The sequence below is a fragment of the Phascolarctos cinereus genome, unplaced genomic scaffold (genome assembly GCF_003287225.1).
Source record: "Phascolarctos cinereus isolate Bilbo 61053 unplaced genomic scaffold, phaCin_HiC Scaffold_726;HRSCAF=1367, whole genome shotgun sequence".
Taxonomy (NCBI): Eukaryota; Metazoa; Chordata; class Mammalia; order Diprotodontia; family Phascolarctidae; genus Phascolarctos; species Phascolarctos cinereus.
This window is the reverse complement of record NW_027556098.1, coordinates 274,034,427-274,060,844: the sequence shown is the minus strand read 5'-3', so window position 1 is coordinate 274,060,844 and position 26,418 is coordinate 274,034,427. Positions and strand designations below refer to the sequence as shown.

Here is a 26,418-nt window from a genome sequence, read left to right as displayed (position 1 = left end):
GCCCTTTGTAGCTAAATGTCTTGAAAAGGCTCTCTACAATATGTGCTTCCACTTTTTCTCATCTTTCTCTTAAGCCCTTACAACTTGTGTTCTGAGCTTTTCATTCCACTAAAACTATTCTCTCCAAAGTTACTGATGATTACTTAGTTGTTGCATCAATGGCTTTTCCCTCAACCCTCATTCTCCTTAATCTCTCTGCAGACTTTCATACTGTTGGTCACTCTTTCCTTCTTGAGCTCTCTTCTTTTGAGGTTTGAAGGACAATACTTGCTCCTGATTTTTTCCTCTCCTGCTTTTCTTCCTACCAATCTGACCACTCCTTCTCTGTCTCCTTTGCTGGAACCTCCTCCAGATCACGCCCTCTAACTGTAGGTGTCTCCTCTGGGTCCTGTACTGGATCTTCTTCTCTTTTCCCTCTACTATTTCACTTGGTGATCTCATCATCTCCCATGGATCTAATTACCATCTCTACCCTAACGATCAACTTTTCCTGCCCCAATCTCTCTGCTGATCTCCAATCTCACATCTCTAATTGCCTTCTGGACATCTAGAACTGGATGTCTAGTAGACATCTTAAATTCAATATGTCTAAAACAGAGCTTATCATTCCCCACCCCAACCTTCCTCTGCTCCATCTTCCCTATTACTGTGGAGGGCAAAGCCATCTTCCTAGTCCTCCAGACTTTAACTTAAGAGTCATCCTGGATTCTTCTGTATCTGTCATCCCCATATCCAAGCTGTTGCCAAGGTCTGTTGATTTTACCTTTTCAAGATCTCTCAAATATGCCCCTTTCTCTTATATGACGCTGCCATCGCTCTAGTGTAGGCCCTCATCACCCCACACCTGGATTATTACAATTGCCTACTGGGGTGTCTGCCTGCCTTAAGTCTCTTCCCACTATAATCTATCCTCCATTCAGCCACTAAAGTGATTTGCTAAAAGTGTAGTTTGGTCATGTTATCCCCACTACTCAAAAAACTCCAGGGGCTCCCTACTGCCTCCAGAAACAAACACAAAATGCACTGCTTAATATTCAAAGGCTTTGATAACCTAGCCCTCCTACCTTTCCAGTCTTCTTATACATTATCCCCAACACCAACTCTAGTCCCCTTCTAACTTTCCAGTCTTCTTAGATCTTACTCCCCAACACACATTCTTTAGTCCAGGGACACGGGCTGCCTGGCTGTTCCACAAACAAGACATTAAGTCTCTTGGTTCTAAGTATTCTCTCTTCCTGTCCTATATGCCTGCAACACTGTCCCTCCTCACTCAGACTACTGACCTCCTTGGCTTCCTTAAAGTCCCAAATCAAATCCTACCCTCTAGAGGAAGTCTTTTCCAAACCCTCTTAATTCCAGTGCCTCATCTATGTTAATTATTTCTTATTTATTCTTGTTTCATATATCTATGTGTGTGTGTGTGTGTGTGTGTGTGTGTATGTATATATATATACATATATATACATATATATATGTATGTATGTATGTATGTATGTATATATTTGTTTGCATGTTGTCTTCCTTATTACTTTGTAAGCTCCTTGAGGACAGGGACTGTCTCTTGCCTTTCTTTTTATCTCCAGTGTTTAGCAGAGTGTCTGGCATGTAGTAGGCACTTAATAAATGTTTATTGATTGATTGATGGTACCCTTGAAAATCATATGGAAGTCTGGAAGAGGTGAGGGTTTGGAGGGGAACATAGTAAGTTCAGTTTTGGACACTTGGAGTTTAAGCTCTCTATGGGGCTTTCAATTTGAGATGTACAGTAGATAGCTGGGAATGAGACTGGCAGTCAGGAGAGAGGTTAGGGAGGAGTAACTGGCTCTGAGAATCATCTACACACATGTGATAAATAATCTATGGGAGCTGAGACCACCAAGGACAGTAATATACAGGGAGAAGATAAGAGGGTCCAGGACAGAGTCTTGGTGGACATCAAGTGTTTCAAATGGCATAATATTTGTAAAGTACTTAGCACAGTGCAAGGCAAATAATAGGCACTTAATAAATGCTTGTTTCCTTTCCTCCTCTCTTCACCTCCATTTAATGGGTGTGGTCTGGATGAAGATCCAACAGAGGAATGGAGTTGTTGTTCAGTCATTTCAGTAATGGCCCATTTAGTGTTTTCTTTGCAAAAATGCGTGCTTTGCCATTTCCTTAGTTGTTTCAATTATATCTGACTCTTTGTGATCCTGTATAGGGCTTTCTTGACAGAGATATTGGAGTGGTTTGCCATTTCTTTCTCCAGCTCATTTTACAGATGAAGAAACTGAGGTAAAAAAGAGTTAAGTGACTTGCCCAGAGTCATAAGTGTCTGAGGCCAGATTTGAACTCAAGAAGATGAGTTTTCCTAATTTCAGGCCCTGCATTCTATCCACTTCATCAACCTAGGAGACTAAGAGACTGAGGTAAATGAGTAGGAGGGGTACAGAGAGAGAGAGAGAGAGAGAGAGAGAGAGAGAGAGAGAGAGAGAGAGAGAGAGAGAGCGAGAGAGCGAGAGAGCGAGCAGTGTCATAAAAGCCTAGGGAGTAAAGAGTAACAAGGAGAAGAAGGTACAGAGAAGTCAAGAAGAATGAGGACTGAGAACAGGTCATTATATTCAGCAATTAAGAGACCATTGATAACTTTGGAGAGATACTCAAAGTTATAGCATAAAGAGAACCTATAGAATTTAGAAATAGAAGTGATCTTTCAAATCATCTAGCCATGAGACCATGAATCTAGAGATGAAAGGGACTCAGAGGTCATCTAGTCTAATTCTTTTATTTTATAGATGTAGAAACCAAAGCTAAGGGAGGTAGTGATGTACCCAAAGCCACACAAGTAGTAAGCGCCAAAAATGGGACTTGATCTCAGGTTAGTACCATTTAGAGTTAGTACTATTTCTACTGGATCATGCAACCTCTTTACCAATCCCTTCATACAGATATGGAAAATGAAGCACACTGAGGTGAAGTGTCTTGTCCAAGGGCATACGGGTAGTAAGTAGAGGAGTTAGGATTCCAATCTGGGTCTCCTGACTCCAAATTCCTTATTCTTTCCACTATACAATGCTACATTAAAATGAATGCGTGACTGGGACCTAACAATGATGTGATGACAGTAATATAAACATACCTTCCATCTAAGATTTACAAAGCCCTTTTCCCGTGAGGTTAGTAGTACAAATATTATTACTTCTGTTTTACAGATGAGGAACCTGAGGTTCAGAATATTTAAATGGCTTAAGTTTTGCAGCTAGAGGAGTTAAAATCCGACACCAACTGAGTCTTTTGGCTCCAAGTTCAGAGCTCTCTTTTGCCACATACAGGGTACTTTTCCATCACCCAATCTGAGGATCAGAAATTGTCGTCATCTCTTGGGTTTGAGTGTTGGTTGGCAGAGCTTGGGCACACAGGTGGGCAGAGTTAAGACTGAGGACTTAGGAGCAAAGTGGCTGAAACTCTATCATAAAAATGGAAAATCCAACACAAATCTGCCAGGTAGCCACTGGCTGGCCGATGTGAAGGGGGTGATTACTGGCCTTATACTACCCTCATTTTGATAAAGCTGTTTTTTTCACCCCCACACCTATGTTCAAGGTTAATTCTGTGTTATTTTCTCCCCTGCAAGCCTTTACAAAGTGCCACAGGGAGCAGCATTTAGCAAAGAAAGGGTGGGGAGGCAGGGAATGGAGCTGCGTTAACTCTGAACGTAGCTGGGAGGCAGGCTTAAGCTGATGGCAGAAGAGCAAGTGTTTTTCAGGTGTTAAATGCAAAAGGAGAGAAGAACAGCTAGGCCTCTGGAGCCTCCACTCCATCCCCTCCCAGGAGCTGTCTCTTTCAGAGAAAGCCACAGGTTGGCTCCCAGCTGCTGCTTCCAGATCCTTAGAGATTATGTTGGAAGAAGTCAGAAGAAGGGGGTGGGGGAGAGGCCTGGCTCACTGGTGGAATAATGGCTCTGGAGAGCACAGATACTGGTAATAGTGAGGAGACCTGGGTAAGGTGTCAGCAACAGGCAGAGAGCTGACTAGGAAGGATGGCTGAGAAAGCCTAATGGGGGTGGTCAGGGACACTATGGGTTTGGCTAATGAACACTGTTCTGATCTTTTTGAGAATATTCATTATGAACATACTTCTCATTCTCTGTCTTCCCACTATAGGCTTGTGAAACCATAAGGAAAAGGAGAGATATGGTTAGACTAGGTCACCTCCATAAGCAATCTGGGCAGTATTCTGTTATTAGGAAGAGACAGGGCTGTTTGCCACTTTTTACACCTCTTTGTTGTTCAGTCATTTCAGATTCTTCGTGAGACCGTTTGGGGTTTTCTTGGCAAAGATATTGGAATGGTTTGCCATTTCCTTCCTTAGCTCATTTTACAGATGAGGAAACAGAGGCAAATAAGGTTACGTGACTTGTCCAGGGTCATAGAGCTATTAAGTATCTGAGGCTGGATTTGAACTCATGTAGATGAATCTTCCTGACTCCAGGCTTGGTGCTCTAGTCACTGCACCACCTAGCTGCCCCTAGAGTCAGAGGATATGGGTTTGAATCCTAAATCTGTCACTTACAAACTGTGTCACATTGGCCAAGTTAGTGAACCTTTCTAGGCCTCAGTTTCCTCATCCGTAAGACAAGGCACTGTGGACTAGAAGACCTCTAAGATTCATTCCAGCATTAAATCTATAATCCTATTGATTAAGAGGTAGAAGGGAGCTTCCCATTTTCCAGTGATGTAAGTTGGGAGGGATAGCTAATATACTGGAAGAAGAAAGCATTTAAAGTACACTCCAAGATTGTGACTAGAAAGATGGTGGTGAGATAAATTATGCCTATCTTATAAATGAAGAAACTGAGGCTTAGAGAGGTTAAGCATTTTACCTGCCATCACACTAATAAGTGTTTGAGGTGGAATTCAAATCCAGGTCTTTCTGATCCCAAGTCCAGTATTCTTTCTGCTCCACCACACTCTCACCCAGGTATTTTTCTCACATATTCCAGGGCATTGCTTCTATGTATATAAGGCATCCCAGGACCAACTTTCCTAAAGGTAGGAAGCATATAGAAGGCATTGCATTTGACTAGTTGGTCCTGCTAAGAGAATTATGTTAAAAAAGAGATAATCATAAAATATCAGGTGCCATGGAAACACTTATTAATCCTGGGGAGCCCAAGCTCAAATGGTTTCAGAGGATTACTCTGTCTCTGGTTTCCAACAAGGAGTTCTGAAGCTCATTCAAAGCTCTCTGTTTCTTGGACTAGAAATCAGAGCACTCAGTACACATTGATTTAGTGCCTTCTGTCAAAGTATATCAAAGCTTGTAAGCAGCAGAAACCCCTCCTATGCCCTTGGGCAGAGAGTGGCACAGAGCAGTGGGCACAGAACAGCAGGTGTCCATCTAGTTCTACTATTGTCTGATCTTTTCTTTTTGGAAGTAATTGTCATCCAGCCTTGCTGCATCTGAGAACCAGTGTTTATTTTCCTCAACAACTTTACCCTTCATTCTCCTGCCTTCTAACGGGTCCTCAGCATCTTTCCATAACAACCTCAACCAATATTTTTCTGTGACTTTGAGCTTACAGGAAAGAGATAGTATGGATGACAGAAAGTGCACACACTAGGAGATAGGAGAATTGGATTCTTGTCCTGGCTCACTGCAAGCTAGCTATGTAAAAACTTGGGCATCTTATTTAAACATCTGATCCTCAGATTCCTCATATATAATAATAACAGCTAGCACACACACACACACACATATGCAATCACTTTAAGATTTGCAGAGCACTTGACAAATATTACCTTATTTTAACCTCACAACAACCCTGGGAACTAGGTACTATTATCATGCTCATTTTATAGATGTGGGAACTGAGGCTGAGAGAAATTGAATGACCTGACCAGGGTCACACACTGGCTGAGACAAGATTTGAATTGAAGAATTCTTGCCTTCAGGTCTAGTACACTATTGGCTGCACCAACCAGCTGTCTTCTTATAGAACACAAGGCTGAGCTGCTTAAGACCCTTCTGAAGTAGTATGATTTCTCAAGTGGGAATGATTTATTCAGAGAAGAGGAAGTTGAAGGGTGACAATTTCAGTACATAAAGAGTTGATGGCCAGAATACAATGATTTTCTGTGTTAGCCATCTCCTCTAAAGACAAAAGAAAAGAAAGGAGGCATAAGGGATTTAGGATAAGTGCAAAAAACCTCCTAGCACTGAGGTAGGTAGACCCTAAAACAGATAATCAAAGAAGGTTATGAAATCTTCTGCTTGGGGGCTTTAATATATTGATGCTTTTGTGGAACTGGGATCTCATTGACATGGTTATTCTCTCTCTGATGATGCAGAGCACAACCCGTCTATATCCTCTCCTCTCCTGTGTTGATATCCTCCTGCCTACCCTCCCTGTAAGGTTCATCCAACATGCCTGGGGTGGATGTTGAACTTTTAACAGAAAGGTCCTGCATGACCAAAAGTATATGAGGCTTTTTGCAGATAGAAAGAAATAGGATGTATGGTTCATGCTCTCAGAGTTTGAGAATCAGTTGAGAATACAACATATAGACATGTGGAGTTAAAAAACGATGTAATGCAAAACAATGTAACACAGCAACACAACATGACATAATATAATACGAGCATCAGTTAATCAACATTTATTCATCTCCTACTACAAGAGGTAGCTTAGGTGGTATGGTGGATAGAGTACCAGGCCTGGAGTCTGGAAGGCCTGAGTTCAAATTTGAACACAGACACACACTAGTTGTGTGACCCTGGGCGAGTCATTTAACCCTGTTTGCCTCAGTTTCCTCCTTTGTAAAATGTGCTGAAAAAGGAAATGGCAAACCACTCCAGTATCTCTGCCAAGAAAACTCCAAATGGAGTTACAAAGAGTCAGATACAACTGAACAAGAACTATGTGCCATTATTGTGTTAAGCACTAGAAATACAAAGGAAGTCAAAAGACAGTCCCTGTCCTCAAGAAGCTCCCAGTAGAATGGAGGAGACAATGTAAACAAATTTGTACAACCAAGCTATATGCAGGAAAAATTGGAGATAATTAATAAAGACAGGATATGAAAAGTGCCAGATAAGAAGTGGTCATAGCTCACATTTCTACTACGCTTTAAAGGTTTACAAAGCTCTTGATTTCTTGACATTGTGAAGATACTAGACATGCTTCCCACAGGTTAGCCCTTGCTGGACCATCTTCTTTTCTGGTCTGCTTTCTGATATTACTTCTCTTGCACAATTCATTATAGGTAAGGGGTTGTAGCCTAGTCATGCCTACAATAAACATTTCCATTGTACTTTGATGCAAATAGGTGCCACAGCAGATAGAACGCAGGTCTGAAATCAGGAAGACTCCTGTTCCTGAGTTTATATCTGGCCTCAGACACTTATTAGCTCTGTAATTCTGGGCAAATCACTTAATCCTGTTTGCCTCAGTTTTCTTAACTGTGAAATGAGTTGGAGAAGGAAATGGCAAAGCACTCCAGTATCTCTGTGAAGAAAACCCTACATAGGGTCACAAAGAGTGGGTTATGACTGAAACAACTAAATAACAATTGTACTTTGAGACCCTGAGTGATCTATAATTTGCATTCTTTGGAACAACCTGTGAGATTCTACAATTAGCAGTCATATAGCACCACCAAAAGATATTATTGTTAAGATGATGGATCTTTGTTTCAAGGAAAACATTGAGGTCATTAAAAACATAGATAATGTTGCTCAGACATCCCCTGATTATTCATATCAAGTGAGGTATAAAAGAAAGAGATGTTTGTGAATATATAGGCATTTGCTGCTGTCACATAGGTTGCTCAGCTCGGAGTTCAAAAGGAATATGGATCCTCTATATTCATTGAAGTTTTGTAAAGGCAGTCAGTGATCAATTAAAAGAGATTAGCTTACTATCCACACAGGAAAAAAAATGAAATCAAATGGATGAAGAATGTGTGGTATCCAGACTATGGTATATAGGTAGATGGGAGGCAGTGTAACGAGTGCAGTCTCTGGAGAAAAGATTTGTTACTGTTCCGTCATTTAAGTGATGTCTGACTCTCTGTGACCCCATTTGGGGTTTTCTTGGCAAAGGTACTGGTGTGGTTTGCCATTTCCTTCTCTAGCTCATCTTACAGATTAGGAAACTGAGGCAAATAGGGTTAAGTGACTTGCTTAAACAGCTAGCAAGAGCCTGAGGACAGATTAGAACTCGGGAAGATCAGTGTTCCTGACTTCAGGTCTGGCACTCTATTCTCTAAGCCACCAAGCTATCTCAAAGAGAAGAGGATAAAGGTCCAAATCTTGCCTTTGACACTTAATAAAGCCATCAAATCATGTGACTTTGGGCAAGTTACTCCACCTCTCTGGGTCTCAATTTCTTTATCTGCAAAAGAAGAGTAGACCAGATGGCCTTTGAAGGTGGTCCTTTAGTGCACATATCTCATCCAGACACTGTGGATGGACAATGAGTTGGGCCCAAAGTTGAACAGGAGAAGGAAATTAGGTTGCATTGTCTTCGGGAAATTGTGCAGTTCTCTTAATGATTTCAACCTTCTCACTGAAATAAAGGGATTATTAAACTCAGATGACATTCTCATCAGTTAAACTTCAGGCGCAGTCCTGCCTAAAAGTAGAGGGATGAGTCACATGTGCTCTTAAAAGTCTTTCTAGTCTGAGTATCCTTTGGAATCATTCTTCTTACAACTGTGGCTCATGATGCTTAGAGATAATTTGCCTAGTAGGAATAGGATTGCTTCTATTCTCTACTGAAAATTAGAGAGGAGGCAGGTATGTGGGATGGGCCAGCGGTAAGAAGGAAAGGGGGAAGAAGATAAGGGGATGATGCTTCTGTTCAGGTTGTAAGGATGTTCATATGGGCCTTTGGTGAGATTAATATTATTTTCTTATAGTCTAAATCAACCAATTAATGTTTATTAAGTGCCTCCTATGTGAAAGGCACTGTGCTAAATGCCGGGGATACAAAAAGAGACAAAGAACGGTTCCTGCCCTCAAGGAGCTTATAATCTAATGGGGGAGACAATACGCAACCAAATATATACAAAGCAAGCTATATACATGATGAATAGGAAATAAAAAAGGGAAGACAATAAAATAAAGGTTAGAAAAAGCTTCCAGTAAAAGATGAGATTTTAATTAGGACTTAAAGGAAGCCAAGGGAGGTCAGTAGTCACAGGGGAGAAGGGAGAACATTCCAGGCATGGGGGATAGCAAGAGAAAATGCTCAGAGTCAAGAGACAGACTGTTTTGTTCATAGAACATACAGGAATCATGGCACTGGATCAAAGAATATACAACAGGGACTAAAGTAGAAGAAGGCTAGAAAGGTAGGAGGGAGCTGGGTTATGAAGGGCTTTGAATGCCAAAACAGAGCATTTTGTATTTGCTCCTGGAGGCAATAGAGAACCCCTGGAGTTTAAAGAGTAGTGGGTGACATGGCCAAATCTGAGCTTTAGGAAAATCACTTTGGTGTTTGAATAGAGAGGATGGATTAGAGTGGGGAAAGACTTGAGGCAGGCAGACCCACTAGCAGGCTATTATAATCATCTAGGAGTAAGGTGATAAGGGCCTGCAGTAGATTGGTGGCAATGTCAATGGAGAGAAGGGAGCATATTTGAGAGATGCTGCAAAGATGAGATTGACAGGCCTTGGCAACAGACTAGAGATGGGGATGGGGAAGTGAGAGACAGTGAGAAATACAGAATGATTCCCAGGTTGGGAGCATGGGGGATTGGGAACATGGTGTTGCCCTCTACAGTAATAAGGAAGGGATTAGGAGAAAAGATAATGAATGACAAACCAAGTTTAAAATGTCTACTGGACATCCAGTTTGGGATTTCCGAAAGGCATTTGGAGATGGGAGGTTGGAGATCCATGATAAATTTTCTAATAATGCATAAGCTAGTGTCCCTGGCAAAGAAAATGGTTGGGAAACTGGTGGGTGGGGAACTAAGGAGGAGGCTGGCCCTGTGCTGCCAGAAATAGGAGATGCTCAGGACAGAGGTGACTCATACAAGCAGTTCCCTGATCGAGAGGAGAACCCCTAGAAAATGTCAAAATTAGCAAACTCAAAGGCCTATATCCAGTTGCTAGTGCTTATTTCCCAGCTGGGGGACTCTGATAAAGCTTCCTTTCTCTGCTCCAGCTTTGACTGCATCAAATAGAAGCAATTCCACTTTCTCCACTAGCTCTTATTCTAGAGTTGCACAGAAGGGAAAGCCTTTGCTAATATCCAGTCTCAGCTGACACTGGACACACCCCACTAACTCTATCAAATGGGTATGCACATAGGTCTGGAAGGCCAGATAACTGGGTGCTGCTGGCACTTCTCTAGATAAGGACGGCCCCCATGGTGCCTGGAATATCATAAATACTTGCAGATTTAACTTTCTTGATGTGATTTAATTTTTTTTTAATAGAATGGTATTTGGCCTCAGATATTTGGTTTCTGAAAAAAAAAAAGAGAGATGGGGATCAGAGGCTAATGAGGACAATAGAATCCAAAGGGCACATGTAGCCTCGTCTGCTGCCATCTCACAGATTGGTTGATCTGAGCATCAGTTAATGCCAAGGGACCTTTTAGCCTTCCTCATGTGTGTCATTCCTTCATTCTCCATCCAGGTTTGATTTCCAGCAACTCTTGGGGGAGACTTCAGAGTGCAAAGAAAAAAAAATAATAAAACAGCCTCTCTAGGGCAGAGTAAATTGGCTTTCCTCTTACCCCTCCCCCCATGCTTCTTCATTTTGTGCCTGCCCTCCTTCAGCAGATCCTCTTTGTCACAGGCCCAGGCCCCATTCAACCTGTGAAAAAAATGCCACCTTCGCTGTCCCCTTCACCCTGGCTACCTGCTCGGAAACCCATCTCCTGCTATTCCTTTTGATGACTTCTCCTTAGTTGCCACGAAGAAGTGCTCGTATCAGCAAACAGATGGCGGCTGAGGCATGTAGCATAAAATATATTTATCAAGGCAAACAGCTGTAGCCCATTTCATTCCGAAGATTTCTATTAAAAGTTCTCTGGAGCTACAAGCTGCTCCAAGTCTGCAGTCTGAATACAGCCCCGGGAGCAGGAGGCTTTGTGCGCTGCGCAACCCCCTCCGCGCCTTTCTTTGCAGGTCCAAAGAGAAAGCAGACGGTCTCCTGTATTCCTTTTCGCCGGCTTCAATTATAATGACACAATCGAATTGGCATCCTTTGCCTTCCTCCATTCAGGGAGTTGGGGGGGGGAGTACACCCGAATAGCTTTCGCTCTCCAAGCACCACACTAGACAATGGCATCATGGTAGCCACACAATTGAAGGCAATTGTAATGGAGAATGTGTTTGAAGTAGCTGCTTTGGGGTGTTTCCTTCCCCCTTGCATGACTGAGGAAGACTCATGTTTCAGAAAAGCTCCTTAGAGATCACCTCATTTCTCTGATGAGAAAAAAAAAGCAGGCTTAAGGCTTAAAGGGCTTGCCCAGTCTCATGCAGCTAGTCATAGGAAGAGGTGCTGTTTACCATAAGGTGTATGTTTACAAGACGGTGGCACCGGTCAGTTCTGTGATACCAAAGAGTCTTGCCGATGCTCATTTCTTTCACACTAGGAAACTGAAAAATCTCCACATTTCATCAACCTGCCTGATTTACTGATTTCCCCCCCCTTTTAGTATATGAGGTACTCTTTCATATGTGAGGCAGTCAGTATACATTTGTTAAACAAACAATGACATACTGAGTTTACAGCACTGTGTTAAGCTGTGCTTAGACAACATGGTATAGTGGGTAAAGAGCTGACCTCAGAGTGAAGAAGATCTGGGTTTCAAGACTCACCCTACGCACACGTTATATTCCTATGGACAAGTCACATAATTACTCAGTGCCCCCAGGAAATTCTTCAAGACTGTTAAGTAGCAGAGAACAAGCTAATCTGTATGGGTACAGGGAGTCCCTTCATTGTAAGGTCCCCACACAGAGGAAAGTATAGTTCGGGTCTAAGGAAAAAAACACTCTTCCATTATTCTAGCATAATTATGATTCCTATTCTGTAAAATTTCAGTGATGGATAAAAGTAACTACTATATTATCTCAGGGACAGTTCAGTTTGTACAGCCTGGTGGTAATGAGAGCAAGGTCACAGTGTTAAGTCTGATACTGGTCAGTTGTTTTGGCTGAAAAACTGTTCCCTAACCACGAATATAATCTGAATGAGCCATGATGAGAGTCATAAGGAGGGCTGAGCAAATAATAGATACATAATCATACATGGTATCATGGAAAGGGTAGGGGTGGTTGTGTGGGAGACCATACATTTGGAAATTTTGGCAGTAATTTACATGAAGCTCACTAACCTATAGTTTGGATAATAATACTGACAACAAAAATGATGATAATAAATAGAAATATAACATATGTTTACTGAGGAGATATAGCAAAAGCCAAAGTATAAAAACCTCTGCTACTGGGCACCTACTCTGCTCTACCACCTGTGTCCCTGAGGACAGCGAACTCAAACACAGAGGAATGACTACCATCAACACTCCCCCCACCAAGTTAACTTCTGCAGATGTCACCTCCTTGCTTGCAGGACGTAGTGTGTTAGCAGCCAGGTCGATTATCTTGCTATGCTAGGTCCTGAAATTTGCTCTTTAGGACTGGCTCCTGATTGGGATCAGCTGCTGCAGCTGCAAACAGATTCTGCTATGGACTCCAGGTGTTAGACCTTTGGTGGCCCTTCTGAGTCATCAAAGCTCACAAGGTTGTAATCTGATACATTCCATCTGCCATACTTGTTCCCTCAGGATCAGGAAAGAATAAACTCAACAGACACACAGACGTGGTACGTTGCACTCACAGTCACACGGTGGTGATGACAGGGAGATGGTGGCTGGTGGTAGGAAGGTTGCTGCCACTTTCACTGCTTCTGTCTCTCTCTCTCCTTGCCTGGAGGCTTACAGACTTTTTTTTCTTCCTTTTCATTCCAGGAAATGAAAGTTCTTCTGCTTAAACCTTTCACATGCATGCTTAGCAGCCATTTAGAAGGCTTTTTGTCACCTTGCACTGAGCAGAAAGGAAAACAATCATAGGACACCTGCACATGCTCTGAGATAAAGAAGAAAAGAGGCCCTCCATGTAGCATGCTCACCCAGGTTCCACATTGACATGGAGAAGGCAGAGAATATTTCCCACGCTCCAAGTCCTGGAACATCCTTGGCCAGTCTCCCCACTCACATAACAATAATAATAATGGAGCAATTAAATTTTTTTATTTTTAATTTATGAAATAAAGCAATCATTTCCTAACACAGTACAATAAAAAAGATGATTACACATGAAACTGCAAATCTACTATGCACAACTTGCTATTCCTTTCAAATATACAACAAAATTATCATGTAAATTTCTTCTCCTCCCCCCTACCCCAACCCCAGCCCTAGAGATGGCTACCATTAGACACAAATAGGTATATATATATATATACACACACACACACACACACACACACACACACACACACACACACACACACATATGTTTGTATGTATATGTAAATTCTATACATACTTCTAATTATCAGTTCTTTCTCTGGATGCAGATAGCGTCTTAGGTATCTAGTTCTTTTAACTATTTAAACACTAGTACTTCTGCTTCTCTGTGATCCTGTGCCACCTCTCCTTGCTCTATGACTTTTCAAAGATCACCAGTGAAAGTACAAAGATCACTTCAAACAAATTTTTTTTCCTTCTGTTCTCTACAATGTTTTTGTTGGAACCTAGGAACTCGATGCAAGCAGCTAGATTTTCTCTCCTCCTCTCTTCCATTATCTTGGGTTTTGATCACCAGTTAACCATCCTTGTTTCATCCTATTCATTCTAAATATAATTTTACCTGGTTTGAGAAAAGAGAAGTAGAAAAGGAGTCGAACAATACAGCTTCTCATTGTTGTATCTTGTTATGGAACTATCTGCTCCAAGCTGAAGTCTTATCCCATATTTATTCTGTCTTTTGCCTTTCAAATACGTGTTCCCAACATTATTCTTATAAAAAGGTACTATTTTTATTTTTGTCTTTGTCCTTAGTGATTTGCCTTTTTTTTACATATTCTATATTTGCTTTTTAAAAAATTTTTCATTGGTTGATAAGGTCCCAGACTCATCATAGTATAGCTACAACTAGTCTTCTTAGCCATGTCCCCTCTTCTTCTTCAATGGAATCATCTATGATTTGATAATCAGAATTTCATTCTTAAGAGCCTCTCATTCTGTTACAGCCAATTCCCTTTTAGAAAATTTAGTCCTTGGGATGCTATCTTAAAACCTTTAGAGGGTTTAAAAATGTTTCTTTTTATTCTAAACACCTGGTATCCTCTGACTTATCTATAACAAACTCTCAGTGCAATCACTTGTCCGCCAAGGATCTTGTCACTTTTATTTCATTAACCAATTCCTTCTTATTGGTCAAAATTAGATCCAGAAGAGCAGCTCCTTTCGAGGCTTCCTCTACTTTCTGAAATATGAAATTATGAACAAAAAAGTCAACAATTTATCTCCTACTCAGCTTAAAGCAGAGAGATTTGCATCACAAATGTATTCTCTCTCCATATTAGTTTTGTGATCTGTCTCAAAAACTTGTCATTGAATTCTTGCTTCTGGCTAGGAGGTCTAGAGTAGACAACCATCACTATATTTCTCCTGCCTCTCCTTTATTCTTTTTAGGTTGTATTCTCTCTGAGAGGATCCTTAGGTTTGTGGATTTCAACAAAGGAATAAATCTTCTTGATACATGATGCTATTTCACTAACCGTCAAATTAATATTTTAAATTTATATTATGGGTCACACTTCTATTGTTTCATTCTGGTTATGATTTGTAACCTCTAATATCTCAGTGACACATAATCTTTTAAATGAAACATTTAACCTCTCTTTAAGCCTCAATTTCCTCATCTGTGAAGTGATGATGTTCAGTCAGTTTTCAGTCATGTCCAACTCTTCGTGACCCCATTTGGGGTTTTCTTTGCAGAGATACTGGAGTGGTTTGCATTTCCTTCTCCAGCTTATTTTACAGATGAGGAAACTGAGACAAACCAGGTTAAGGGACATGCCCAGGGACACATAGCTAATAAGTGTCTGAGGCAGATTTGAATTTAGGCAGATGAATCTTCCTGACTCCAGGCTCAGCACTCTATCCACTGTACCACTTAGCTGCCCAAAGTGATGGTAATAACATGCATTTCCCTTATTACTAGGTAATTTTCAGGATAACATGAGATAATACTTAGAAAACACTTTCAAACAATTCTAGCTGGAGCTGGAAGAGACCTTAGAAACGATCTAATCCAACTTCCTCTTTTTCCAGATAAGTAAACTGAGGCTTATAGAGATTAGGTGTATACACGATCCTGCAGGTAGCAAGTAACATGCTACCATATAAGTTTATTAAATTATATATTATTAAACAACATGCTACATGAATATTGGCTATGGTGGTGATTCGTTATGTTTGTTAGTCCATCAATAACCATTTATTAAGCTCCTAATATTTGTTATTGGGCAGCTAGGACACATGGTGGATAGAAGGCCAGGAGCGGAGTTAGGAAGACTCATCTTTGTGAGTTCAAATCTGTCCCCAGACACTTACTCGTGGTGTGATTCTGGGCAAGTCACTTAACCCTGTTTGTCCTACTTCCTTATCTGTAGAATGAGCTGGAGAAAGAAATCCCAAACCACTCCAGTATCTATGCCAAGGACACCCCAAATAAGGTCATGAAGGGTTGGAGATGACAGAAGTGACTGAACACCAATATGTGCTAATATCACTAACTCACACTCCTTGTTACTTATTACACAATGCATTGGTGAATAGTTGTTTGAGACCATGAATATAGTTTCCAGTTATTTCTAGTTCTTTTATCCAGTCAGTCAGTTGGTCAGTTAGATTTTGTTAAGCACCTACAATATGATAGGCACCAGAGACAACATACCGACCACTATGCATCAACAAGATACATGCAGATTAAATTGCAGGCAGTCTCAGAGGAAAGGCACTTAGATTAAGGAGGCCTGGGAAAAGTTTCTCCAGCAAATCACTGTTCCTTTCAGTACTACTCTTCTTCCTATACCATACCTGTTCCTTTTGGACAGTAACTCGGTTTTGTAGTTGTATCTGAGAATATTCCTTATTCTCGTTTCCTTTTCCACTCAGAGTTCTTCAGGTAACTTCAGCCAGTCCCCAAGCAAATATATTCTTCTTTGTAGTCTTAATCAGTTTTGCTCTGTCCCTGGATGAATGCCTGCCTAAAACGTGGTCCCCAAAGCCAAATCCTGTTTGTTCTCTGATACCATTTTCTTGTCCTGATGTTCACTTCCCACATATCACCTTCCCCCGACTCCCACCCCCATCCTCTAACATCCCTAATTTCAGCCAGGAGCAGGGAATCGTGGTACAGTAGAAAGAATGCTGGATTTAGAGTGGCAGCATTTGGCTTTGAATCTTGGCTCTACTATTTAGGAACTGTGTGATCCCAGGCAAGTTACTCTCCCCATCCCCACCCCACCCAGGGAATCAATTTTCTCACCTTTAAAATGGAGTTGGACAAGATGATCACTAAGGTCCCTTAGAGTTCTAAATACCATAGTCCTATGAAAACACCTATGCTCCCAAGTTCTCCAGTTTTACTGCCAGGAATTTATAATCTGTCTGTATCATTTCCCTACATATAACTATGTTAGTGGTTAGCGGCCAGCAACATCTAGCTGGAAAAGCATAGCAAAGCCCTCTGCCAATCATAATAAATAGCATCTACATAGTGCTTTAAGGCTTGCAAAACATCTTACAAATATTATCTTATACCTTGGCAGGTAGGGGTATTATTGTCCCCATTATGTGGATAAGGAAACTGAGACAGATGCTAAAATACTTGCAGGTCATGCAGTGAGTAAGTGTTGGAGTAATTGACAGATCTTGGTCTTCTATCTCTAACCACTGGGGCATGTAACTGTCCTCAATCAATTCATAAACATTTATTGAATGCCTACTACAATAGGGCAGTCACTGTACTAGGCACTGGGGATAATAAAGACAAAAATGAAACAATCTCTGCTTGCAAAGAACTCACATTGTAATGGGGGGAAATAATGACATAAATAAACACGTAAAGAGAAGAAATACAAATAAATGAAGGGAAGATCTGCAGATTCAATGTTTTATCCACTCTGCTACCTAGCTGTCCTCGATCAATCAATAGGGAAAAAAGTAACCCAACTTCTCAGAGTTGTTGGCATAGTGTTTTGCCTGTGCTTCTTCAGGCAGATGTTGCTGACCACTATGACATATGTCTTCTTACTACGGCTGATGGCAGATAGCTTGGTTACTGGTGACACTTATGGAACCATCACAAATTTACCCAAGATTGCAAAAAAACTAAAGCTCTGGTGAAGACAGGTCTGGAAACCAGATCTTTTGACTCTAAGTCCAATACCCATTCTTTATGTGCCAATGCCTCCTAAAAGGCTCCATGCAAATCCATCCTCGTTAAAAACAAGATATTATAAATCTTCTCTTGAATTAATGGTGTATCAGTTGTGATGTCTCTCTATATATTTATTATTCCAATGGATTTTTCATGTTATAAAAATAACAATATATTTATAACATCATATTATAGGACATGATATTTTTCAACCTTTAAAAGCTCTTATTTTAGACAAATTATGTTTCCTCTTCATCAGTTCTTTCTCCTTTCATACCTGTTTCATCCCCAGAAGATTTTCCAGAGTCATCACCTTCCTTGTGCAGTTGCATTAGTTTTCCATATTCAAACTTGGACTTCTTGAGCATATTGACTTTTGGAACAAATACATTATGGAGAGGGTAAATGGACTGGCAAGCCTTTTCTAATGCTGTCTGGAATCATTTTATTGATAGCGTCTTTCAAGTTGTTTTTCTGTACCTTCAGGGTCATAATTTCTACTAACTTATTGTGAATTTGAAGGATGTATTGCTGTTATGTGCTAGGTATACTAGGTCTTAAGGATCTAGTTGTTGCACTTGGTAAGATCAATCCAGAAGAGGTGGGCCAAGTAACCACTGGAAATTTTGACATCAAAATGGGCTTCAATCATGGCCTGCCATTTTTGTTTTTTTTACCATGGAACACATCTTGTTCTGGGTAAGGTCCATCCCATGGAAATGAGTCAAAAAGTTTTTGCCCTGAATTTCTTTAGTAATCAGCTTGAACTTATAAAAAGCAATTTCATTATTCTGCAGATCAGTAAAGCTCACTTCAAAAAACACAACCCTGGAGACCATCAAAGGCAATTTTCATTCCTTGAGTTCTTATGACTAGTGTCGTGCAAATAATGAATGTATGGAACATAGCTGGTGCCTTGACATTGTACTGATACTTCAAAAGTGGGGCAACCACTTTCTTCTTGGCTCCTCTTCAGCTGCCTTTAGATAGGGACTTATTCTTGCCAATTGCCGTGATCCTTTTCAGAAAGCCAAAAAAGCATTCCAATGGATTTTAAAGGATATTAGACTTGGAAGGGAATTTAAAAATTTTCTATTCTAATGCCTTAATTTTACAGATGAAGAAATTGAGGCCCAAAGACCTTTCTCAAGGTCACAGAGCTTGTAGTAGTCATGCTAGGATTAGAACTCAAATACTCTTATTCTTTGTCTTTTCAGCTATACTGCCCCATCTCTCAGAAGTGGATCAAATAAATACAATTGCTACAAGGAACCTTAAAAGATTATTTACTCTATTCTGCCTTCAACAGAAGCTGAGAATTCTAAGATGAATGACAAATTTGCCCTGAAAAAGAAGGCAATATTTCCTGATTCCAAATTACAAGGAAGAACATTATTTCTTGTGCCTTTCTCTCCATAAAAGAGCAAGTAGGTGGTGCAGAGGATAGAGCACCGATCCTGGAGTCAGGAGTTCAAATCAGGCCTCAAACACTTACTAGCTGTGTGACCCCGGGCAAATCACTTCCCCTTGTTTGCCTCAGTTGCTCATCTGTAAAATGATCTGGAGAAGGAGATGGCAAACCACTCCAGTATCTTTGCCAAGAAAAGCTCAAATGGGGTCATAGAGAGTCCAACACAACTGAAAATGACTGAACTACAACCATAATAACATCTTTTCACAATAGTCCCTATTCCCAAGAAGTCTAAAGGGGTGAAAATACATTCTATATTTACAACATGGAATTGTAGAATAAGTTGAAATATTTAATGATAATAATCGAGAAGTGGTGTGATGCAGTGGAGAGAAAGCCAGCATAGGAATCAGGAAGACCTGGGCTCCAGTTTCACATCTGCCACACTGGCTGTGTGACTGTTCTTAAGTCACTTAACCTCTCATTGCCTTAAGAAGCTCTCTAAGATTATGAATTTCAGAGAAGGTCTCAAACTACCTTGGGAGAAGAATTTCTGGATGGTAAGCAGCTTCCTACACAGATGATAGCAGAAATCTGGCTTAAAAAAATGATGGGGTGACCAGATCAACTCAATACACTCCAGTGGCCCCTTATGGCCTCCAGGATCAATGACAAAATTCTATTTGTTACTCAAGGCCCTTCATAACCTAGCTCCCTCCTACGTTTCCAGTTTTCTTAGACCTTACTCTCTACTACAGACACTTTGATCCACTTTGGCCTCCTGGCTTTTCCATGAACAAGATACGCCATGTCTTGACTCCAGATATGTTCTCTGGTTGTGCCTCCTGCCTGGAATGCTCTCCTTTCTGAACTCTGACTACTGACTTCCTTGGCTTTGTTTACGGCCCAACTAAAACCCCATTTTTTTATGGAAAGCCTTTGCCAACCCCTCTTAATTCTAGTGCCTGCCCTCTGTCAATTCTCATTTATTCTGTATATAGTTTGCTTCTTATATATTTATTCGCATGTTCTCACAATATATCTCTTATGATTTCTTAAATTGTAAACTGCTTGAGGGAAGGGACTGCCCTTTACCTTTTTTTTTTACTGTATACCTAGAACTTAGCACAGTACAAAGCACAGAGTAGGCACTTATTAAATATTTATTGATAGAGAGTTGCTTTCACTTTGTAGAGTATAGACGTTAGGTGGTTCAGTGGAAAGAGTGCAGGACCTGGAGTCAGGAAGACCTGAGTTCAAATACAGTCTCAGACACTTACTAGCTGTGTGACCCTGGGTAAGCCACTTAACCACTGTATACCTTGGTTTCCTTGTCTGTAAAATGGGGATAATAATAGCCCCTTCCTCCTAGGGTTGTTGTGAGGATCAAATGAGATAATAATTGTAAAGCACTTAGTATAATACCTGAAGCATTGTAAATGCTATACATTAGTTATGATTATTATTATTGTTCAGAGAGGATTAAAGGGCCAAGTCTAATGTTCTGGGGCATTTCTTATCCCCCTGCTTTCTAGAAGGATCAATTAAAGAATTACTTTGGTCTCTGTTCAAACTGTTTACTAGTTAGCTGTTAGTTAAGTCATATAACAGGGAAGTCAAGGTCATCTGAGTCATTCAGCTTTGCCCTCAAAACAACTTGCAGCATAAAATAGCTCATTGAATTCTGTTCTTGGAGTCAGGGACATAGGTGTAAACTCTGCATATAATAATTACTAGCAGTGTGACTCTGGGTGCTTCCTTAATCTCTGTGAGCCTGTTTCCTGACATCTGGAAAATGGGGCTCATGATAGCACCCATCTCACAGTGCTAGTGTGAGGTACAAATGAGAATGTATGCAAAGCACTTTGCAAGTCTTCAAGCACTACATAAAAGTGAATTATTATTATAAATATGAGTGATTATTAGCTTGTTAGACCAGATAACCTCTTAAGAGTTCTGCTAGCTCTAAGATCTATGGTTCTGTGACTTTAGGATACCCTTTAACAGAGAACTACAAAAGCTAGTTGGAGGCAGCTTGTTGGAGCAATGAATAGAGTACCAGGCCTACAGTCAGGAAGACTTATCTTCCAGAGTTCAAATCTGGCCTCAGACACTTAATAGCTATGTGACCCTGGGAAAGTCATTTAATTTTGTTTGACTCAGTTTCCTCATCTGTAAAATGAGCTGGAGAAGGAAATGGCAAACCACTTCAGTATCTTTGCCACGAAAAGCCCAAATGGGGTCACAAAGAGTTGGACACAACTGAAAATGACTGAACAACCACAGATAAGGTAGTTGATGGCAAAGAGTAAGTTGGAGGTTAAAGCTAAGTTCTATAGTGGATATAGAGTGCTAGACCTGGACTGAGAAAAATCTTAATTTAAATCTAGTCTGAGACACTTATTAGCTTTGTGATCCTGGGCAAATCACTTAACTTCTGTCTGCCTCAGTTTCCTCATTTGTAACATGGTGATCATAACAGCAGCTGCTTTCTTATTTTTTAATTTTTAAATTAATTAATTATTTTAAACATTTTTTTCTTTTTAAATCTCAAGTTTTAAATTCTCTTTCCCACTCACTGAGAAGGCAAGCAACATATCAATTATGCACATGAAATCATGCAAAACATATTTCCATATTAGCCATATTTCACAAAAAAGCAAGAAAAATAAAGAAAGCGAGAAAATTATGCTTTAATTTTATACTCAGAGTTCATCAGTTCTCTTTCTGAAGGTGGATAGCATCTTTTCACCATGAGTCCTTTGTAATTGTCTTGGATCATTGTATTGATCAGAGTAGCCAAGTTTTTCACAGTTGATCACCATTATAATAGTTCTGTTAAGGCGCACAATGATCTCCTGGTTCTTCTCACTTCACTTTGTATCAGTTCATATAATTCTTGCCATGTTTTTCTGAAACCACCTCTCTTGTTATTTCTTATACCACAATAGTACCCCATCACAATCATATGCCACAACTTGTTCAGCCATTCCCAATACGCAGCCCCTCAATGTCTAATTCTTTACTAACACAAAAAGAGCTGCTATAAATATTTTTGTACATATGAATCCTTTTTCTTTTTCTCTGATGTCTTTGGGGTACAGACCTAGTATTGGTATTGCGGGGCCAAAAGATATACACAGTTTTATAGTTCTTTGGACATAGTTCCAAATTGTTCTTCAGAATGGTTGGACCAGGTCATTACTCCACCAGAAGTTCGTTAGAATACCTATTTTCCCCTCAACCCCTCTACCATTTGTCATTTCTGATAGATGTGAGTTGGTATCTCAGAGCTGTTTTAAGTTGCATTTTTTTAATCAATAGTGATTTAGAGCATTTTTTTCATATGCCTATAGATAGCTTTGATTTTTTTCTTCTGAAAACTTCCTGCTTATATCCCTTGACCATTTATCAGTTGGGGAATGGCTATATAGCACCTATTTTCCAAGGTAGTTGTGAGGATCCACAGTTGTGAGATGATGTTGATCAAGCCCTTTGTAAATCTTGAGGCACCATATAAATACCAGCTAACAGGACTCAAGAAACTGCGTTAAGAGGGCAATGACCATATTCAGTTCTGATTGTGAGGCATCCTGGAGTGAGGCAGTAAGGATATCACATTCCAAAAAACCCATAAAGATTGCAAAATGATCTTGTCATAGTCTCCTGGGAACATAGACCTGGATAAACATGTGAAGAAGAGTTTCAGCTCTGCCCCCTACTATCTGCATGACCTTGGGCGAGTTAGAGGGTCTATTCTCTTAACCTCAGCTCCCTCGTTAGTCATCTGGAAATATTCGTACTTGCACTCTCCAACACCTCACAGTGGTGAGGATCACATGTGAAGTAATGGCCACAAAACACTCAGTAACTGTAAAGATCTCTGTAAGAGTGAGTCATAGTTATTATTCTTACACAAACTTCTTACTATCTCTAGCTTTGCAGCCTGATTCTCCCCAGGAGCACGGGGAAGGGCCCTAGGCACCTCCGGTTTTCACAGTTGGGAGCCCTTGGCATGTCAGTGTGGGTTCCTTCCTTAAATGCCACTTAGCTTTGGGGACCATATGCCCCTTTTATTTGCTTTTGTTTTTTTTAAGCAGAAAAAAAAAACCCTTTCCCCCACAGGACTGCAATAAAGGAGCATATGTATCAACTAAAAAAAAAAATCCTTGGCAACAAAAGCCTTTTAATTGAACACAGTCTCTCCAGCCAACTTATGTAAATTCTATCCCAATTTTGGGCATCTATTTTGAGCACAGAGAGAAGCAGTATGAATCTTGCCCTAAAATTGTGCTCAACAGAAGGGGTGATACCATATGGATGCCATGTTATGGGAGGCTGTCACCTGTTAACCAAGATGAGAAATTACAGGTTACAATTGCCTCCCTTCAGCCTAAGTATCTTTGGGGTGTGGGGGCTCTTTAGGCAGCAAGGTATGCAGATGAACGGCAGGAGGCTGGTCTGAGGCTCCTGTCCACAGGGGCTGGGGAAGTCACAGTGAAGGATAGCTGAAACAGCTGCCTCCAAGCAGAGCCTAAAACCCCCATTAGTCTGATTTTTTTTTAAGATCCCAGTTTCCTCTCTCCCAACATACAAGAAACCCTATCTCATCTTATAAAATCTTTACTAGCAGAGAATCTCATGGGTGATTGCCAGTCAATGAGAAATAGGGATGGGGCAGGGTGTGCTGGAGCCAACTCAAATTGGCTAGTAAGAGTGACTGTCAGATTTTCTGAGTGAGCATTTACACCTTAGACATTGGCCAATTGCATAAATCAGGGCTTGATTTATTGTTTTGTGGATTGTCTAGACTTAACAAAGTGATGGCATAAGTGTTAATAATGCATATTAAATTTAAAAGTGTATCATGTATACTCTTTTTGAGTGCTGGTTGTTAACCATTTATTAGCACACTCCTGATGGTAACAATGCCGTGGAAAGTAAGCCTCACACTAGGGAGAGGCAGGGTGCTGCTGTGGAAGGAGTGAGTAATGGGTTTGGAGTCAGAAACCCACTGTGCAGTGTTTTTCCTTGTATTATAGTTGTTTAGTCGTTTTTCAGTTGTGTCTGACTCTTGGTGACCCCATTTGTGGTTTTCTTGGCAAAACTATGGGAGTGGTTTGTCATTTCCTTCTCCAGCTCAATTTATAGATGTTCAGGAAACTGAGGCAAACAGGTTAAGGGCCAGCTAGTAAGTGTCTGAGGCCAGATTTTAACTCAAGAACATGAGTCTTCCTGACTTCAGGCCTGGAACTCTATCTACTTTTCTACCTAGCTGTCCTGGGTTCAACTCCTGACTCCATCACTTACTACTTATATGACCTTGGGCAAATCACTCAACCTCTCCTGGCCTTGGTTTCCTAAAATGGTCTCCAAAGTCCATTCTATGTGTAAATTGATAATTTTATGACCTGACAAATCTCAGAGACTTCAGCTTGTTGGTCTTCAATTTCCTCATCTAAAAAATAAGGGTTTTGAATTAGATGACTCCTCAAATCCTTTCCAGCAGTGAATCCTCTGTATCATTTTGTACTGTACTACTTATAACAGGTGACATTTGCATAGCGTTTTACAATTTGCAAATGCCTTGTGTACATTACCTCATTTTCTCTTCACACCAATCCTGTGAGGTTGGCAGCACAAGCATTTTTATTTCTATTATACAGATAAGGACACTGAGGTTTAGAAATGAAGTGGCTGTCCCATGGGAATTAAACTATTCAGTGGCAGAATGGGGACTTAGACCCCTATTTCTGGTTCAGTTTCCTTCCCACTAGAACGTGCTATTGGCTGCGCACAAATTTTATTCCCAAATACTGGACTGTGAACTCTATGAGGAAAGGGACCAAATTCTCATTTCATCCACCTCTCCTGGTTCCTAATGCTGTGTTTTGCCCAAAGTAAAAATGCTAATAAATGTTTGTTGAAGATGAAATAATGTATTGCCAAAGCACTAACAAATCTTGCGACTTTCCAGGAGAAAGGTAGCTTCTATCTATATATTGTTTTGCATGTAAGAGAGGCAGCTGTGTGACCCTGGGCAAATCACATACCCTCTTGGCATTGTAGGCACTTTTCTATGAATATAAATGGCAGAGAAGGTACCTTCTTGAATTGCTAGAAAGAATTTAGTTTCCTTATTCATCTTCATTCCTTATTTGGGTATAGAGAATTATACCCAAAAACCACAGGTGCAGGTTACTGTCACTTGTTACAAAGTGCTTCATATATATCATCTACTTAGATTCTCACAACAGCTGGCTGGTAATATAAACATTACTAATCCCATTTTGGAGATGAGGAAATTTACGCTTCTTAAACCAGTTGCCCAAGGTCAAAGAGCTAGTGAGCAGTGGAACTGAGGCTCAAACCTAGCTCATTTGACTGCAGTTCTGAGTTCCGTTCATTAAATGCTACTTTCTCCCTACAGAAGTGTCGTAACTTAAAAGCCACCTCCCTGTCTGAGGTTTTATATGTACATATGCTACAGGCTGGGATGCCAGAGACTGACAACTCAGTGACATGGTTCTTTGAGAGCATCCATGTTAAAAAAAAAAATCTGTAGATACTCTCTGAAAGGACATGCATCACAGAGGAAATGACTGTAAAAGCACCAGAATGTCCACATTTACTTTCTACTCATAACTTCTTTCCCAAAGTCACTCTGTTTTCAGGTCAGTTCAATTTTAGGTGTTTCCCCCCTCATTTTGAATCATTGCTGGCTCAGGTAGGTACACAAATATAGCTACCACTGATGAACTAGGTTTAATTGGTTGGAACAGTTGGTTGTACAGAGAGAAGGGTCTCTAGTATATGCCACATCTGTTGAAGAAGCTAGGAATGTTAGCCTAGAAAAGCTAAAATTTAGAAATGTCCTTAAGTCATGATATGATGGTAAAAACATGGGTGCTGAACTAAAAGGACATATTTTCAAATCCTGCTTCTGGTGCAAACCTCCTGTGACCTTGGCAAAGTAATTTACACTCTTTGGGGCTCATTTTCCTCATCTGTAAAATGGCCACTGATATGCCTTCTGGCTCCAGGTCCTTCTTTCAGTCTTAGGCATTCAAGGGGAGAAGAGGTAAAGATTAGACTTATGTTTGGCCCCAGAAAAAAGAACTAGTAGTAATTGGTGAAAGCTGCAAAGACGTAAACTGAGGCTTCAGGAAAAACTTCCCTATGTTTGAGTTATCCAAAAGAGAATGGGCTGCCTCAGGAGATGGTAGGTTTCCTCTCCCTGGAAGGTCCCCCTAGCATCAGCTGGGCAATCAGTTGTTGAGTATGCTGTATGCTAGAGTACATTTTTGTATAAGCACAAGAAATAGATGATGGTGAGATCTCTTTCACCTCTGAAATTTCTGAGATTCTGTGACAGTATGGAGCTGCACCATTTCCATTTACCCAGTTCTTTTTGAGGGAAGACAGATCCTGACCCAGGGAAGCAATGGGTTTGTTAGATAAAGCCATAGGATGAGTAGTTGGAGAGTATCTACTCTTACTCTGTTGAGATCATGTTCTAGTCCAATAGTTTTTTTTTTAAGGCAATTGGGG

The 26,418-nt window shown here is 40.5% G+C and overlaps 1 pseudogene; it reads right to left on the bottom strand.

Annotated features, from left to right (window-relative positions):
- Nucleotides 1-17,695: 17,695 nt before the first annotated feature.
- LOC110202302 (small ribosomal subunit protein eS1-like) overlaps nucleotides 17,696-26,418 on the bottom strand; it is a 32,689-nt pseudogene continuing 23,966 nt past the window's right edge.